This window comes from Cornus florida, unplaced genomic scaffold (genome assembly GCF_030987335.1).
Source record: "Cornus florida cultivar Cherokee Brave unplaced genomic scaffold, ASM3098733v1 CherokeeBrave_3.0.0_Hap2_Chr07, whole genome shotgun sequence".
Classification (NCBI taxonomy): Eukaryota; Viridiplantae; Streptophyta; class Magnoliopsida; order Cornales; family Cornaceae; genus Cornus; species Cornus florida.
The window spans coordinates 61,420,224-61,433,285 of NW_026775577.1; positions in this window are offsets into that span (position 1 = coordinate 61,420,224).

Here is a 13,062-nt window from a genome sequence, read left to right on the forward strand (position 1 = left end):
CCAAGGGCCAAACGGTCATTTGATCCCGTTTTGCATATTTGGATTCCATGTTTTCCATTCCAAGTCCATTTTTGCTTTTTTGCCCGTTGGGGGGTCGGATTTTGCATCGACTATATTTTTAAGCCATGGACCATTGTAGCGCATCTAAATAGGTATGTTACGTTTGTGTGCATAGTCGTTTCCGGGCAAAACCTCATCGTTTGTGTTTTGAGCCTCTTGTGAATTCATTTCGCATTTTTTTTTGCATATTCTGATCTAGGGGCATTGTGGACCTTTCACCTCAGTTTTATTTTCTTCTTTCGACATGGTTGCTTAGAAAACGTGATTTTAGGGGGGGGGGGGTTTCTTTTTCGTGTTTTTCCAGAAAAGGTCGTCTTGCTACCGGAAATCCCTCGTGAAGTTTCAGCTTCCAGTTTTTATTTAGCAGCTTTATGACCCTCCTATTCAGTTCTGATCTAGGGGCATTTTGGGGATTTCATAGTGAGTTTTTTTCGCTTCCGTCTAAGAAGTCGGGTAGAAAACTCGATTTTAAGGGGGGTTTCTTCTTCGTGTTTTTTCCAAAAAAACTCGTCTTGACCTCCGTTTCAAGCCTCAGTTCTGGGCAGATCAAAAAAAATGTAGCAGCAGCCAAGGGCTGCCACCAGCCATGTCCTTGGGCGCCAGCATGCACGCCGGTGGGCTCGCGCACGCCGTGTGCGCCATGGCCCCTCGTCGAGCCGCTGCGACGTCAATTCTTCTTTTGGGCTTTTCTCCTTCGTCCGGACTCTGATTCAAGTGAATTTTTTTTTTGAACTTGACTAATTTTTCACTGTCTTTCCAACGGTGTGCTCGGTTGTACCTGGTTCTTCCTGGATAATTACCAGTTTACCCTTTTTGCTTTAAGTGCTCGTTTTTCTTCGTCATGCCGTTTCTCCTTCGTTCGGACTCCGAATCATGCGATTCTTGAGTCCATCTTGATTAGTTTTTCATTGTCCTTCCAGCGGTATGCTCGGTGGCACCCAAATCTATAGTTTTCAAAAATGACTATTTTACCCCTGGGGGCTTATTTGTCATATTTTCGATCTTTTGCTTCCGCATCAGTTCTTGTTGAGTTCCACGACCTCATGGAAGGTCACTTTGACTTCTTAGAGTCTTGTTTTCTGTTTTTGCTTCCGCATTCGGATTCATTATCGGATCATCCTTATGGTTCATCAAAGGACACACTGGCCTAAAAACCAGGGTCGTCACACTTAGGTCTTGTTTGGCTTGGCTAAGGGTATATTTGGCTAGTACACATGAGGTAGGGATTGCTAATGCTTTAAGCTTTGCCTTGTGTTGAGTATTCATACTATAACCTTCTATTAACTTCATTCTTGAATGCTAAAGTATAAATTGGCATGATAGTAATATGTTAAAGTGTGGAAGCATGCTTGTTTGAGGACAAAAATGTGTTTGATTCCATGCCAAGTATTTGTTTTACATGTCTTTGGTGCAAACTTGCTTAGACTAATAATTCTAGCATGATTTGTGATGATATGAAATTCTATGATTTGCATGCTTGTGATTGGTTACAACAAAATGCCATGTTGGGCTTGATTTAAATGAAAATTTTATGCTTATGATCATATTGACGGAAATGCCATGAATGAGTTGAATTCTAGAAAATGTCACATTCATGCCATAGTTGCATAGGGATGAGATTGAGGTCAAGTTGATGCAATTGAGTGGCATGCATTACATGGTTGGGAAATTTGATCAAGTGAGGATTTAAGATGGATTTTTTTATTAAGTAAACCGGATTTCACAAATTCGATGCTAATTCAACCTAGACGGAGCGCGTGCCAGTTTAGGATGCGTACATTTGATTACTAGGCCCCAAATGGTCGTCGGTTTAGAGGCCAGGGATAGTTAATCAATCTCGCCTCGGTAAAATCAGTTAGCGGTTGTCAAATGTGAGTTTAGGGTTGGTAGAGACCAAGTTTAGGGCTGGTAGAGGCCAAGTTAGGTTCAGTTGAGACAAGGTTGAGAAATATGGGGTATTGCATTGCATTCTATGCATACTTGTGTTAAAATGCTTAAACACAATTCTTGATATTGCTTTATGAATTAAATGTTACGAAAACCCCAAAGTATGATCTTGGTTTTCCTTTATCCCCAATGTGTGATGTGTGGCTCAAGGGAGTCCAAAGTTGGTGCCTTAGGCATCCCCTACTTAGCCTCTGTTCTCACCCCTTCCATTAACATTTTTCAGATCATAACAGTGTCGTGGTTTATGATGGACCCTCACGAGCATAGTTAGGGTTGACGGAAGCTCACTTTTTTATTTTTGTATCCAATGCATAATTGATGTAAATTCTTGTAAAGTATTGTAAATTCAACCATAAGGGTCTATGCTTGTAACATGTACTTAATTAGACCATTTTTAATATATATTGATGGGTAAGGAAGAAATGTTATGAATTTGAATGCAAAGGAAACATATTTGGTTTCATAAATGTTAGATTAATGTTTAGGGTCGATGTATAGATTTCATTTATCCATTTACTCAAGTATATGACTGTATTTCGGAACAACTTTGATCCATGAGAATGCATTTAAGTGCCTAAGCAACTTGTTTGATCCAAACCATAGTTTAGTAGGGGTATTTGGCCATTTTTTAGGGCCATTACTCGAGCACAAAGTTTTGGGCTCAAGCACAAGGCCTTGGCTGAGGATTGTTTTCTGCAGGTGGCCAATGCTCAAGCATAAGGGGTCTGTGCTCATCTGTGCTTTAGTATTGGAGTCCAGAGCTGAAGCATAAACTTTTGTGCTCAAGTATAAAACTTTTGTACTCAAGTATTGCGGAGATTTTTGGTGGGATTCAGAGGGCAGCTCTCGAGACTTTTTATTGTAGGTCCCTGAGCTCTAGCACAAACTTTTGTACTCGAGCATAAGGTTGAGATCAAGCATATAATGGTCTGACCCTATACTTATGTTAACCCAAACTTCAAATGCTTATAACTTCTTCATTTTGAACCCGAATAGGGTCATTTTTGAGTCTAACTTTTATATTTTTTTGGCCATATTTTGAATAGTATCAGTTCCATTCCATAATTTTGACATGAAAGGACCATTTTATCCTTATCAACCCCAGGGCCCTAGAGTGAGCCCGTAGTTGAGTTTTTCACCATTTCATGATTCGATTTAGTTAGAAAATGATTGGTATGCCATCATTATGACTCCTAACATATTGTAAGGTACATAATGACCATTTGACACTTACGTGTTCTTGGGTCGGGTTAAGACCCGATTAGCTATCAGGACCCCCAGGTCTGGGTCTTTACAGATTTGGTATCAGAGCCAAGGTTCGAAAACCTTTTGGATGACGGATGGTGGCTTACCTAGATGGGGTAGAAAGTTGACTTGCATAATTATGAGCTAGGGGAGAAAAAATTATTTGCATGTACAATTCACCTCGAAAATTGTGCCTGGGATAAAAATAAATAAATAAATTGTTTGACATTCTCAAAACTAGACGAGGAAGCTTGGGAATGGGGTACAACTGATAAGGAGAATTTAGATAAAACACCTCAACAGGCTATAGTCAGTAGATAAAATAAAATAAAAAATAGTTCAACTGGGTAAGGATAACCTAGGACGATACAAGTTCAAATTCAAGGAGCGGATAATCTCCCTAACAAACCTCCTCGGATCTTGCAACAATCTAAGGGAGAGCCGGCTATAAGAACAGGGTTTTGGAAAACATGTTATTTGCTACGTGTTTAGGTTTGAATGTTATTATGTGTATGGAATGCTTGTATGTGAAAGATTTAGTTGATTAGTTAAAGTAATTAGTCTTTTAAAGCATTGTAATGTTTCCGATTTTTGTCATTTTTCATTTTGTGAAATTTTCTGTTTTTGCATGGGCATTTTTGTCTTTTCCCGTTTTGCGTGCCGGACACCGTGGGGTGTGTCAGGTGTGTCTGAGAGTTGGTTGGGGCATTACATTGAGTTTAGGACTCTTGGAAATGCAATGGTGGCCATTTCGGCATTTTTCTAATTTTCGGGTTAAAAAGTCCTGTGTGGGACCTGCTACCGGAATTGTCATGTACGGGGGTTTTGTTTGGGTCCATTTGCATTTTCATTTATTTTATTTAATGTGTTTTATGTGGTTATTGTATAGTTTGTATACATATATATTTGTGGTGGGGGATAAAAGTTAAAAAGGGGGATTTTCTTAGTGTTGGGACCCACCACCACTTTCTTTTGAATTTTGTGGCCAAGAGGCCACACTTTGGTCTCAAAATTCTCTCTCTCCGCAGCACTTTATCTCTCTCACTCTCTTCTTTGTTTTTTCTTTTCTTTTTCCTTCAAAACTTCAATCTTTAATTTATCTCCAACCATTTGGAGATTTTTGGTGCCGTTTACGGCAAATAGGAGAGCTCGGTGAGATCTACACATTGATGTAAGGAATTCCTCATTTGGCCATCCCTAGGAATTTCAAATTTAGGGCTTTGGAATTGGGGGTTTTCATCCTTTTGAGGTAGGGGTTCCTAATTCACTTTTTCTTGCTCCTTTATGAATCGTCTTACTTGATATATTGCCTAGAATGCTAAATTGCGTAGATTTCCTCAAAAATGACTAAATTGTTGTGAATAAAGTATGTGATTATGTGTTTAACTTGATATTACATGAAATAACATGCTTGTAAGATGTAGAATTCATGTTTTATATACCTACCAAACTAGATTCATGTTGAATGAAAGCATGTTGTATTTTTATGGAGATTCTCTTAAAGTATGCAAAGTGTTTTAAGCTTGAATTTGTTGTATAATGATAAATATTAGCATGGCATGAAAAACATGAAACATCCATGCACTTCATTGGGAAAGAAATGGGAAATTGCTTTTGAAAGAAATGAAAAATGGGTTTTGGGGAATTTTTTTGAAAAGGTTTATGAAAAACCCGGCCACCTGCCTAGGGACCGTGGCATTAGTGGGACCTAGAGGGGACTAGAGAGATTGCCTTAGCGCAGTTGAGTTACCTGGGCCCCATATAACGCCATGGAGTTGTCATGGGTCAGGGACAGTTAGCCAATCCTCCTCTCGTACCGCTATGGAGTTGCCATGGGATGGGTTTCACTAACGGTTTGGAAATGATGATGGAAATGGTTTTGGAAAATGGGGAGCGACATTTCATGACATTGCATTCCATTTCACGACATGACTTGTTTATGATTGCGGCTTGTTGTTGATATTGATGTATTTATCCTCAAACATGATCCTTTTTCATTATTCCTATTCACTGTATGGATTCATGGGGTCTCAAGAGGTATGCCTTAGGCACCTTCAACTAGCTTATGCTCACCCCTTCATTTTACATTTTTGAGGTCACGGAAAGGAGGTGGCAGATGACAATCCACTACAAGCATGAGGAGATTAGAAGTATGTTCTATAACCATTTTGTAGACTTGACCCATTTTTGGAAAGCACCATTTAGAAATGTATTAAGTTTGCTTAGCATGGCCATGAAATGTAACTATGAGTATTTAACTCTATTTTGATGTAAATTGGGCAAATTGTAAAGACTATGTATATTTCTTGCATGATTGGGTTTAATAAGGTTGCATTGTGTTAAATTGTGATGTATGAGACTATGGAACTTAGTATATCATATTACATTATGTTAGAACAGGTTTTAGATCAATTTCATAATCCTATCAAGTTTTCTTCATTTCCATCATTTTTAGCAAATCTAGTAGCAGGTTCAGAGCTCGTAGGGTCATTTCGGCCGACCGAAATGGCTATTTCAGTGGACCGATCATTCTAGTAGCTTCAGCTACTATTTAGGCCATAACTGACTGACCGAAATAGCCACTTCGGTCGACCGGTACTGGAACTATTTCGGCCGATCGAAGCTCTACTTCAGTCGACCAGTTTAGCTGTTGTTGTGGCACTTTGTTCCTTCTTTTGTTTTGTTTAACTCTGACCCATGGCAAGTTGTTTTAATTCCTCTTGAAGCATATTTTGGGCACAGTGATGATGTGTTGACACTAGCCATGATGTGGTTAGACTCAGATGATCTCGGGTTCGGGTAAGGACCCAGTTAACAGTTCGGACCCACGAGTTCGGGTCGTTACAAAAATAGTATCAGAGCTTGACTTAGCCAGAAGTGTGCCGATAGGGATGTCGGACCTCTAAGGGGGGTGGATTGTAATGACCCTGTGGGCGGGTGTGAGACACTGACAGGCTACTACACTAGCGAGCTACAGGTGTACAATCCCACATCACATGGGAAAGGGAAAGGTGAAGTGCTTATATATAGGTGTGTCACTCCAATTGGTATGCGGCCTTTCGGGGTAAAGTCCAAGAGTAAAACCATGCAGGCTCAGGCCTAAAGCGGACAATATCATGTCATATGGTGGAGTGGGTCGTTACGAGCATGATAACAGGAATTTATGTCTAATTGTTAAGTTGCTTATTATTAATGAAAGTATGTTAAATGTGATAAGATTACAAGTGTAAGGTGCATGGTAGAATGACAAGTAATGAGCACGGTTTGTGCAATTATATTTCGATCGATAATATGGCAAGTAGTGAGCATGATTTATGCAAGCATGACTTATATGGTGGCGTGACGTGCGTTTAGATATGGTTTGTACAAGTATATTTTTATGTATGAAAGGATGATGTCTAGAAAGATTGTAACTTGTACTTAATTAGACAATAAGGGTAAATTCTTGTAAAGTATTGTAAATTCAACCGTAAGGGTCTATGATTGTAACTTGTACTTAATTAGACCATTTTTAATGTATATTGATGGGTAAGGAAGAAATGTTATGAATTTGAATGCATAAGAAACATATTTGGTTTTATAAATATTAGATTGATGTTTAGGGTCAATGTATAGATTTTATTTATCCATTTACTCAAGTGTATGAGTGTATTTCGGAACAACTTTGATCCATGAGAATGCATCTTAGTGCTAAAGCAACTTGCTTTATCTAAACCATAGTTTAGTAGGGGCATTTGTCCATTTTTCAAGGCTAGTGCTGGAGCACAAAGTTTTGTGCTCGAGCACAGGGCCCTGGCCGAGGATTGTTTTTTAGAGGGTGGCCAATGCGGGTTCGAGAGCTAGAGCACAAAATTTTTGGTGGAATTCAGAGGGCAGCTGTCGGGACTTTTCATTACAAGTCCTTGAGCTCAAGCACAAACTTTTGTGCTCAAGCACAAGGTTAAGCTCATGCACAAATGGTTGTGCTCGAGCACAAAGTGGTCTGACCGTATACTTATGTTAACCCAAAGTTCAAATCCTTATAACTTCTTCATTTTGAACCCGAATAGGGTCGTTCTTGAGTCTAACTTGCATATTTTTGGGCCATATTTCTAATGGGATCGGTTCCATTTCATAATTTTAACATAAAAGGATTATTTTATCCTTATCAACCCTAGGGACCTAAAGTGAGCCCGAAGTCAAGGTTTTCACCCTTTCATGATCCGATTTGGTTGGAAAATGATTGGTATGCCATTATTATGACTCCTAACATATAATAATTAAGGTGCATAATGACCATTTTACCCTTGTGTGTTCTCGAGTCAGGTTAGGACCCAATTAGCGATCTAGACCCGTGGGTTTGGAGATTGATCAAAATAAAATTTGTTCAAGTAACATGTGCTGTTATGGAGATTGATCAAAATAAAATTTGTGTTGCCTCATTTCTTATTGTTGAAGTTGATGCAGTTAAGGAATTTAATGCGGCAAAAGAAGAAGATGGTTTTGATGAATTCAAGTTTTAAATTGGTAAAGGAATATTATTTGAGCAGATTGCAAGTGAATAAGTTTTTATTCAAGAAGAAGCCATTATTGGAAATCTTTTTGTATTGCATTTTGGAGGTTCTAATGGCAATGAACAGTATGATTTTTTGGTAGGCAATACTTCATACTATTCGCATCCAAACTCGAGGACAAGTTTTTTTGAAGTAGAGGGGACTGATGTAGGACAGAATTCAAAACAGTTCGACAAGTACTTTTTTGACAAACCAAAAATGGTTTTTAGGTGGAAACGATGCGTTGAGAAAAACCCACTAGCTTTTGCTTGTGGGCCATGTTGGTTTTCGGCTAAAAACCTTTGTTTAGAACTCCAAAATCGCGTTTTATTGTCTTGTCGGAGACTTGTTAATTATTTTGAGATTTTTATTCAAGACTTAAACAAAGTTTGATTGCTCTCAAATTTTAGATTTAGTATTATTTATTTATCAGGTTTTTTATTATATTTTTTCAAAAATTTTAGATTTAGTGTTATTTTGTTTTTGCTATTAGGTTTCTTTAAGTTTTTGTTTTCTTCTAGAGTTAGATTTTCTTTTATCATAAATATGTATGCTGCCAAGTGTAGAATTAAAACTTTTATTCATTCAATTATCAATAATATATCAAATTTCTTTGAATTATCTATTCGTTTTGTGGATTTAAAACATCTACTTTTAAGATTTAAAGTAAACTATTTCTTGTGAACAAATTTATCGCTTCGCCTTACGTCACATGCTTGCAAAGTGTTTAATCTGTCTTCTACCATATACAATTCTCCTATCTCAACGTCAAAGACATCTACAACTAGACTAGCAAAGTGTACCTTATTTTAGATGGGCCACCAAAAATAATCTCTGCTTTTAAATTCTCATCAGGAAAAAGAAAATAGAATTGTCATTTCTGTTTTTTTCAAAAAAGAATGCAAAGTTTGAAAGTCATTACGAAAAAGAATGCAAAACGAAACCAAAGTTAAGGTCAAAAGCAGTTATAACACACATGAAATAATACTTGAAAAAATAAAATTTGCAATAATATAAAAACAACAAAAATAAATATAAATTTTTTTTAGAGGCAACAAATACTGGAAAGAACCTCAGATTTAACTTAACATTTCCTTTCACATTCTTTTCACCAACCACCTCAGATTTAAGAAATAAAGAATCAATACTGTATACCTCATCCGTCCCAGTACTATGTATTCTCTGGGTGAGAGGAAACTTGTGTTCTTCCCTTATATCATTTAGTTTTTAAACTTCTTATAGAATCTGCTTTACATCACTAGCTATGTTATATATGTTGGGATTTATATGCCCTGGCATAGCAAATTCCTGTTTGGATTAATTGACATATGTTCCTGACGTTTCTGAAATATTTATGTTTTATACAATTGGTGAATTCAATGTATTATATTTCGATTCACTATGAAATTGATAGTGTCCATGTAATTACAAGAAATATTTATATATATGTATGTGATGGCAATCAATGCATGATATATAAATAGTAATTATAAATTGTTCATAGTCGGTAATTATGGATGGACTCATAATTAATTAAGACTTGAACTGGATCCGCGTTAGGTTGAGATAAATTGCGAGAGCCATCGTATGCAATTACTCCCTATCACCGTCATGGCATTTGACTCTTAAGCATGAGAAAAGTATAAACTCTTTTATTAATTAATAATTACTTTGATTTGTTCGGCGGATTCTTCGGGATCCTTAGACCGACACTTCGGGTAGTTATGTAATTAATAGTTAGAAGATTATATTTTCAATATTTGCATCATTGCTACTTGTATTTATTTTGTATTGATTATGATTGATCACAAAGTAAATTCGAAGGCCTTCGTATGATTTTATATATTTATTTATTAAATTATTATTTTTGTCGAACAAATGTTTTATTGTGATCGAGCCAGAAATAATCAAAGGTACCAAAATAAATATATTAATTAAGTAGTCGGATTGATGGCATTATTTATCCGATAACTAATTATGCATAGAGGGGTCAAAGTGCAATATTGACTTAGAGGTTATTTATTATTTAATTGGAGTTCAATTAATTTCTTTTAGTGGAGTAGAAATTAATTTATGAATTAATTGAATTGGGTCCATGGACCGGGCCAATTATTAATTCATTGTAGCCAATAAAATAATAGGCCCAATGGATTCTCACTCATAGCCCAACTTGATATTGGAATCATATTAGATTTGATACATATGAATTAGAGATGGAGAAGGATTTGTTGTTTCCTTTTCTTTATTTTTATGTTGCCTATAAATATACATGGTCTATGTATATTTTAGGAGGTGATTTTTATGAGAAGGAAAAAGGAATATTTTTTCTCTCTCTAGAAAATTAGGGTTTATGTTCTCATCTAATGGAGGCTCCCACAAGCCTAGTTTTCCGAGGTAATTCATGGAGGCTTATGAGTGATTCCTAAAGGCAAAATAATTACCAAGAAGATGGAGATCCAAGGAGAAGGCATCTTGCTAAGGGATCTACAATAAGTGAGAACATTCACTTTAGAGGAAAGTTTTAAAGGTTTACTCAGACCTTTGATGTAAGTATTTAATCTGTTAATTGAATGATACATCATATTTTATTTTTGCGTAAAACTTGTCTCTATGTGATGAATCAAGATCTATGAATCAAAATCCCTCGAAAAGTTTTTAAAACTTGCACGTTTCCCAACAGTGGTATCAGAGCATGGTTTGATTCATTACTAGAGATCATGATTTTATGAAAATCATCATTCATGGATCCAAAATTATATTCATATATATTTTTATTGATGTATGTTGATGTATGTTTTAATATGTTGATATATATTGATACATGATGATGTATGAATAATTGTGAATGAATGATGATGTATGGTTGGGCCATGGATGAAGCTTATAGGTTAAATTAATGTAATTTTATCTTTGGATGAATGTAATTAAGGCTTTGATTTAGCCGTTTGAAAGTTCAATAATGTAATTTATTTTTCCCATTGTATTTCAAGTTGTAAATATTTTTTTAAAGCCATGTAATATTCATCGAAGAATGCTATGAAGCTTCAAGAAGGTCCAAAAGGGTTAAATTATGCTTCAGTAATTTTTTGGAATTTTTCCGAATTTTTTGGAATTTTTATGGAATTTTTTGAGGCTTAATTTAATTTTCTGGGAATTTTTCTGATTTTTCTGAAATTTTTCGGCGATTTTCCGGCGACCGGAGCAATGCCGGCGGCGAGGGACAGCGCCGGAAGATGGACGTATAATCCAGTGTAGCAGCACCCATGGTGCACTGAAGAGGACAGCCAATGGAAAAGTGCGTGAAGTACACACGCTGACAAGGTCAGCATTCTGGCGCGTGAGGTACACGCGCCCGACAAAGTCAACCATCCGGCGCGTGAAGAACACGCGCCGGACAAAGGAACCTTCCCCACGCGCGTGCCAGCGCGTGGCATGCACTGAATCATCTTTCCAGCGCATGTAAGCGCGTGGGAGCGCGTGGCACGCGCTGGGACTCTCCAGAGGCGCGTGGGAGCGCGTGAATGACCTTCCAGGTGCGTTTCAAGCCTCGTTTTGCTTCTCCTAGCGCGTATCAACCTCCTGCGGGTGTTTTCATGCTGATGGAAGACCATCATGCAGTTATTAGAGCAATTAAATGTTAAAAGCTGAATCCATTGGCCATTTAAATTGCTTCTATCTGTTATTTATTTATTTAACGGATGCATGGAATAATTAATTGTTTATTATTATTATTCATGCATTGGATCCATGATATTTAATTAAATGACTTGATTTATATTAATTAAATTATGAAAATTAATTGGATTTGATTACTAATTAATTTGAGAGCACTTATTGGGAAACGAAAAATTATTTTTGTAAATTATTTTTAAAGTGTGCTTCAAATTAAATATTAGTGAATCGTTTAAAGTCCAAATATTTTCTAAATTTAATTGGATTAAAATCAAGACGTTTTGCATGCATTATATCATGTAAATAAATAAATTCAAAACCCTAATTATGAATGATTAAAAATTGAGTGGGAGCGGGGATTTTTATACATTACCCCATGGCCTTCGTTATTAAAACCATTGTAATTAGAACTTCAAAAATAAGGCCCCACGCATGATTTGAAGAGTCTTAATATTACAAGAATGGTTATCTCATGAAAATAATAATATTAAATTTTCATTGTAATTAGATCTTTAAAAATAAGGCCCTACGCATGATTTAAAGAGTCTAGATTATAATGACAAGATCTTTAATGTTTTATTTTTCATTAGAGCATTAATAATGTTATACACTCAATCTAAAATCAATAGTGTTAGCTCCCCAACGGAGTGGTCTACACTAGGTGATTTTAGAAAGGCTAAACATAATCGGGAATCATTTCGTATAGATAGACAAGGCATTGTCTTAAGAGATATGGAGATGATGGGATTTGCCCGCCAATAGCAATAATGAACTTCGCCAACCGAATAAGTTATTGGTGTATTGGTTATCCGATTTTTCATGCAGTGGTTAAGAGACCCACATACTATTTTAATGGAAGTGCTCACCTAATAGTAGATGAATCTCAACAATAGTAATAATGAACTCCTCCAACAGGATAAGTTATTGACATATTGATTGGTTGATTTATTTTGCTACAGAGTTGAGGGACCCGCATTAATTAAAAGGGATTGTTCACCAATAATGATAATGATCTCTTGTTCGATTGAGATTTATTATATTATGTGGTAAACAAAATCATTTTAATTTTAAATATGCATGACAGTATTAATAATTCACCTTGCATATTGTATGAATGCATTTATATTCAAACTAATTATGTCTAATCCATTTTATCTGCTTGCTTACATATTCAATGTAACTGGACCTCATTAATATTGACTGGGAAAGGAACTTAGATATTTTATTCACAACGTGGTGGTACAAATGTATTTACTACTCCTAAAATCTAATTCTTTTTACTTTAAGATACCCAAGAGAACATTAATGCTTTGAATAAGTGAAATAAGGCAAATGAGATGACTTGGTGCAATATTCTAGAGATTACCTCGAATACGCTCCAAAACTAACATTTACATTATTTTATTTTCTTCAAGCATCATGTTAAATGTCAATAAGATGTTTTGGTGAGATTAGATAGAGAGTATGCTAAAGTACTATATCAGACTTGAATAGCATCAAGATAACCTAAGGAACTCCAGTATGAAATCGAATTTTGGAAAATGATTGTTTATTATTTAAAATTAGCTGGAGATCAATAGGGCTGACTTGGGTGGTAAGTTTCAAG